The sequence below is a fragment of the Galeopterus variegatus genome, unplaced genomic scaffold (genome assembly GCF_000696425.1).
Source record: "Galeopterus variegatus unplaced genomic scaffold, G_variegatus-3.0.2 Scaffold9617, whole genome shotgun sequence".
Taxonomy (NCBI): domain Eukaryota; kingdom Metazoa; phylum Chordata; class Mammalia; order Dermoptera; family Cynocephalidae; genus Galeopterus; species Galeopterus variegatus.
Genome location: NW_007735728.1, coordinates 41,517 through 48,674, shown reverse-complemented (window position 1 = coordinate 48,674; position 7,158 = coordinate 41,517).

Sequence of the window (7,158 nt, the reverse complement as noted above, 5' to 3'; positions counted from 1 at the left end):
TGCCACGCTCCCAAGCGGCACACTGTAGCAGTGCGCCACCGGGCCGGCCCTGACTTTATGTTCTAATGGAATGAGCCTACTGTTCATATGGAAAAGGAACAGTGGATATTTGAGCAGCATTATCATGCACATTTTGAGGTTATGCATTGGCTGTGGCCCTATAATCTTGATCTAAATGTTAAAGTGTCCTTGCGCACAGCACCATCCGTCACAAAACCAGTTACATTTGCCTCTTAGGTCTAATTTTGCAGGTTTAATAATTTTACAGCATATATTTTTATCCCAATATCTAATTCTTAATGATTTATTTAAAACTGGGCACCACCAAGTAAAGGGGAGTTCTACAGTTTTGTTCCCATATACTTAATTTGACCCAATCATATAATTTCTCATTAATGCCAACCATTCTCTTGCCATTAATATAACCTCCAGTAAATGATGTTTGCCAACTTACATTAGGCTGCAGCTCATATTTAGTCATGAGCAGTGCTTTTGGAACATATGTTGGTGTGGTCAATTTATCATAAGGGGATAATTTTGAATTGCCCAATTTACTTGGATCCTCTGTGGGAATGTTTAGTTCAGTGACTACAAAGTCATTTGTGTTATTATTATTATTTTTTTTTGTCTTTTTGTCTTTTTCCGTGTCCGGCAACGGATTGCAACCCTCAGTGTTGCCCCCGTACCGGACCGGGGACCGGCAACAGGATCGCAACCCTCGGTGTTGCTCCCGCGCCTCGCTCAGCCAGTGAGCGGGAACCAGTCTGTATGTGGGATCCGAACCCTCGGGCGGGAGCGCCGCCGCGCTTCCCAAGCGGCGCACTATCCAGTGCGCCACCGGGCCGGCCCCCATTTGTGTTATTTTTATAATCTTTTGGGAATTTAGAGAACTGCCATGCTAACCAAAATATTGAAAGAGAAGGCAAAAGCCACAAAGCGGAGGCAGGCAGCTTCTGGTTGCAGCAAGTGCTCGTAGCTGCGGCTTTGCCAGCAGCTCTGCCTCCAGCGGCCTTGCCAACTTGGAGAGGGCAGCCCAAGCTGACTCCTTTAGGATCCTGCCATGGCATGGACCTCGCCATCTCACACCCCTGGATTGCTTGAGGGAATCACAGGGGCCTGAATTCTACCTCAATGCATATTTTTAAGCTTTAGTTTACACACAAGTGAGGAAGAAAGTTGACTGTTCACTTGTCTCCTCACTGTTAACTGGGCACCTAGGCTGTGCCAGCTGATGGGTCTGATTTTGATGATTCTGCTGTGAAAAGCTCAGCCCTGGAGGGGAAACAGACACGACACGGGAGGGCCATGTTGGAGAGAGGAAAATCAGGTGGGAGAGAGAGTGGGTGTGTTTCCCAGGGTGGGCATTATTGGAGCTGGGTCTCTGGGGCGGGCAAGAGTCTGAGGATGAGAGTGTGGTAGTTAAAAGCAGAACAGGAAGGCTCTGGATGCCACGTTAAAATGGTGGAGATTATATTGATTGATTGATTTCTGAACGGTGCAGAGATCGAACTGGAGACCTCATTGAACAGGACCACACTCTAACCAATTGAGTTAATTAACTCAGCCCATAATTGGAGATTTTTAAACCTGGGGCAGACACAGCTGTGCAGGACCCTCATCTGGATGGTCTTCAAAGAGCCCAGCGAGGGGTAGCAGGACATCAGGAGACCTCAGCAGCAGCCAAGGCACAAGGGGATAGGCGTGACTTTGAGAAGTGGGATGGGAAGGAGAGGCTCATGTCAGAGGCATGTGAGAGTCCAGGGCCAGGCGGTGACGCAGGTTAGGGGAGAAGGATGACGAGGAGCCGTCCAGGGTGACTCTGGGCACGCGAGGTAAAGAGGTGGTGACAGCAGACGTCTGTGCCCCTCACGGCAGCAGCACCCTGCAGGCGTCGCGAGGACTGACCTTCCCGAGGGACGAGGCTGCGGCCACGCTGAGCAGGTTCTCTCGGGCTGACGACGATTCCTAACCGCGGGCAGCCGGGCCGCCTCCACCTGCAGCGCCGCGGGGTCTGTGGGGACAGCTCGGGAGGAGCGGCCCTGCCTGTCCCTCTCCAGCAGCGACGGCGTCCCAGCGGCCGTGTTCTTGGGGCTTACCCCGAGCGCTGGACATGCCCGTGACCGGCTCTGGGCGGCGTCGGGCCTCTGTGGTCCTCTCTCCGCGGCAGCGCCTCGCGTCCCGCAGTCTCAGGGGAGCAGCCGCTGTCGCCTGAGCCCGGGCCTGTGCCCAGCCCTTCCCGCTGTGCCTCGGCACCGTCCACCCACGAGGCTGAGGCGGTGATGAGCCTTCCCCTCCCCAAACTCTGGGGGTTGGGGACAGGGTTGGGTGAGGAAGGGACAGGAGGACCAGAGCGGGTCCCGGGGACGGCCATGGTCTGGAGGGCGGCAGGGGTGGTGGCGTGTGGAGGGGGTGGTGGTGGCACAGGGGCTGGTGGGTGTTGGGTTCGGTGAGATGGAATAAGAGAGGCCCGAGCCAGGAGCCATTTCATCCAGAAGCTTTATTTCCACTAACGTGGAGGGGACACTGAACCAGATCAGTCCCCGAACCAAGGAAAGCAGGAGGTTTATGGATAAGACTTTTAGGGAGGTTCTGACACAGTAACGGGCAATTTCAATGTCAGTGGTGTGCAGGTGACACAGCCTGTCTGGCCCAGTGACATCTGGTCGGTTAGGTCATGAGCTCCTGACTAGCCACTATCTCAGCACAAAGCGTTCCAGCCCGAAGCCTGCTACACGCAGCCGACAAGACGTTCCCTTGATGATAACGGTCATGGTCACATTTACTCCCTCCCAGGAGAGGAACCTCAGTTCCCAGAGCAGGAAGGGAGGGACAGAAGGGGAAAGTCGCTTAACCAGGCCTGACAGTGGGGAGCCGAGAGGGGACGGTGGGGCCATAGCAGGAGGATGGCGGGTAGAGGGGCATGTGGGGAGTGGTGGGTATACACAGCCCTTGTGGTCTGATGACATCCGGTTAGTTAGGGCACAGGCTCTCGATTAGCCACTATCTCGGTACAAAGCATTCCAGCCAGAAGCCTGCTAAATGCAGCCCCCAAGGCGTTACTTTGATGATAATGGTCTGGTCACGTTCACCCCTTCCCAGGAGAGGAATCTCAGCTCCTGGATCAGGAAAGGGAAAGGGGAGGGGAGAAGGGGAAAGTCGCCTAACCTGGCTGTGCCTAAGCTCGCAGCGAGGCCTGACAGTGGGGAGCGGAGAGGGGACGGTGGGGCCATCGCAGGAGGATGGTGGGTACAGGGACATGTGATGGGTATAGGGGGACAGTGGGGAGTGCAGGGGATGGTAGGGCCTAAAAGGGACTGGGGGGCCTAGGGGGATGGAGGTGGGTCATGGGGGAGATGATGGTTATGGGGGTGATGATGATTATAGGGGGATGGAGGTGGGTTATGGAGTGATGATGGTTATGGGGGTGATGATTATAGGGGGACGGAGGTGGGTTATGGGGTGATGATAGTTAGAGGGGATGGAGGTTTGCTATGGGGGTGATGATGGTTATAGGGGATGAAGGTAATTTATGGGGGTGATGATGGTCACAGGGGATGGTGGGGGGTACACGGGGTGGGGGTGGAGCGAGCTTCACCATTTCACTCAGGACTGTCTCTGTTCACCTCGGGCAGCTGTAGTTCCAGAGTCCTGTAGTGTTTCCAAGAGCAAAGGAAATGAATACATCTCTGGTAAGTTATTTATTGTATTTTACTAGCTTCATGAGGGTTCATTAAGATAGTGAAAGAAAAAGAAACAAAATTCAGCATCAGAGAAATATACAAAAAGGAGAGTTGTCATGTCGATACGGGCATTGTTATAAGACCTTAGAGCCATCTAAGTTGAGTGCAAGTTGGTCTCTGGTCGTTCTGATACTATGGCAAAAAGACACATTGTGATATGCTTTGAATTGACCCTAAGAAGGCAGGTAGCTAAATTATCATGAGGTAAGAAGTGTGAAGCAGAGTCTTTATTGGGCACATAGACGATGGCATGGACGGTGTTTCACTACCAACCTGGAAGTAAACACTCAGCGTTGTGCAGTGGTCATGGATGCCTAGAGCTAAAGCACAAATCAGGTAGTAAGAGGTTTTTCTGGAATTACTGAGATAGTGTGCTCCCAGCCAGCCTTTGAAAGTCCTCACCTGATGCGTGGTTACAGCCTGGTATGTGTGGAGGGTGGAATCTACTGCAGGTTCTTACATAACTCTCCACACCTTTCTCTCGGCTGCTCTGTGTCTGTGGGTTGTACCAGACAGTGCCAAGTGACACTTTCTGATGGATGTGTCCATTGCTGATGTGAACTTTACCATCCTCAATGTGATCTTAGTTCACTTCTTCAAAAGTTCTCCAATAACTAACTTATCATCCAAAGACTTACATGCATTACCTTCCTTGAACCTTCTGCTGTGTTTGAAACTACTACTCATGATTTTTCCCTGGAAATTGTTCTCTGTTAGTTTTAAACATGACCTTGCTGATGGTTTCTTCTCTTTATCCCCTGAATTCCTTATTTTTCTTCTTAAAACAGCTCATCCATGTATTCCATCCTGTTCCCCATTTGTCCCTCTCTGAAGTTCTTCTTGACTGATGTGACTTTCTGTGCATTGACTGTCCTAACTGTGTCTCTCCTGCTTTTAGTTCTTTCCCAGCCTTTACAACATACATTCAACTTGATGTTTAATGCTTCTCTGTGTCTCTCCAAAAGCCACCTCAAGCTCCACAAATCCAAAATGAAACCACATTCTCCATTCTTTCCCTATAATGAAGGTACTTCAAAAAGTTTAGGGAAAGATTTCATTATCTTTTAGTTCTACTTTTCCATGAACTTTTTGAAATGTGCTCGAATGTGGTATTACTACCAAGTAGTCTTGACCCAAACAACCAACAGGGGATTTTTCCTGGTCCCCTCCCTCTCTCAGTTCTAATCTCTTCTGGTGTCATGTCCCACTATTTTTTGCTTCTGTGTTTCTAAGCTTTTATTCTAATGCCACATGCAGTGCCTATAAATGAGGAGGAACTGTTGGTGCTCAAAAGGAGACACAGTAACTTCCTTTTTACATTGGAAATGTCACTCTTGGCAAAACCTGAAGGGTGTGTTTGCTCAGTGATGAGGTTTGATCCTTCCTGAGCTGTGCTACCAGCCAGCAGCTGTGGTGACAGTCACAGGAGTCACTGGGAGAAAGCACACAGGAGTTAGTGGGATGCATTTGAACAAGAGTCAAGAGAAAGATACACAAAGAATAAAAACAGGGAGCATAGATTTTACTCATTTGTTCCTTTTGCTGATACATAGTTCCCTGATTTTATCAGTAGTTTGTACTAATAGAAAATTGTATGTTTCTAGCTCACAAATGGCTTGTCCTGTTTTCAAACACTTTTAAAGATTGTATTTAATTCTGTTATTTCACCTAATCACTAAAAAATTAGTAGAGAAATACAGATTTATGCACCAATCATATCTATGATTATGTATTATTACGCCTGTAGTTAATAGTTGGTTAAAAGCTTTTTATTATGATAAAATATACATAACATAAAATTTGACACTTTAATCATTTTTAAGGTTATAGTTTAGTGGTATTAAGTTTATTCACATTGATTTGCAACCATCACCACCATCCAGCTACATAATTTTTTTCATTTTCCCCAAATCCTTTACTCATCATACACTAAATCCCTACTCCCCTCTATATCAGGCCCTGGCAAGTACAATTCTACTTTCTGTCTCTAAGAATTTGTCTATCATAAGAACCTCATGTACGTGGAATCATACCATGTTTGTCCTCTCGTAATGTTTGTCAGTTTTTTCCCTTACTTTTTAAAGCTCAATAGTATTCTATGATATGTGTAGACCATCTTTTGTCTCTCCATTCATATGCCAGTGGACACTTGGGCTGCTTCCTCCTTTCGGCCACTGTGAATAATGCTGCTGTAAACATGCAGGTGCTGATGTCTGTCTTAGTCCCTGCTTTCACTTGAGCTTTTTATTATTAAAGTTGTGTGTATCTTTTCTTATATTTTTATTTTCAATCAGTGTCTTTGTATTTAAACTACATCTCTGGATAGCATATTGTTGAGTCTGTATTGTTGTTTTTAAATGAAGTCTGACAATCTCTACCTTCACATAAATATTTGCTCAATTTGCATTGTTATTAATATGATTGAATGTAGAACATGAAGATAAGCTCATGTTCAGATTTCACTGATGAATTCTATCAAACATTTGGAGAGTTAGTATCAATTTTTTCCAAACTCTCCAAAAAATAGAAGCAGTAGAAACACTTCCCAGTTCATTTTGTGGGGCCAGTATTACTGTGATAACAGAACCATACAAAGACATCATCACAAGAAAAGAAATATTTTCACCAATATAGCTCATGGGTATAGATGAAAAAATCCTCAACAAAATATGAGCAAAAAGAATCCATCCTCTGGGCTGGCCCGTGGCTCACTCGGGAGAGTGTGGTGCTGATAACACCAAGGCCACGGGTTCAGATCCTATGTAGGGATGGCCGGTTCGCTCACTGGCTGAGCGTGGTGCTGACAACACCAAGTCAAGGGTTAAGATCCCCTTACCGGTCATCTTTTTAAAAAAAAAAAACAAAAAAAGAATCCATCCTCTGACCAGGATTCATCCCAGGAATACAAGATTGGTTAACAGCCAAAAATCATTTAATATAATACAGCATATCAATATGATAATTAACAAAACCACACAATCATCTTAATAGATGCAGAAAAAATATTTGACAAAATTCAACTTTCTTTCATGATGAAAACACTCCACAAAGGATGAGTAGAAGGGAACATTCTAAACTGGTAAAGGGCACATAAAAATTCAGAGCTCACATCACCTCTAGTGCATACTTATTTCCTGGGATTAGTGTCAAGGTAAATATATCCACTCTCAACACATCTATTCATTACTGTACTGGAGGTGCTGGCCAGGGCCACTTGGCAACAGAAATAAATAAATGGCATTTATATTGAAAGAAAAATTTCAATTATTTTTAGATTCTAAAGTCAGAAGCAAGATGGCTCTGGAAACATCAAGGCTGAGTTCCCTGGATCTGCAGAACAGAGTCACTGAGGGGCAATTGTGGGATCAGAGAAGACACAGGAGCTGGAACAAGGCAGGCCATACATTAGGAAAAGAGA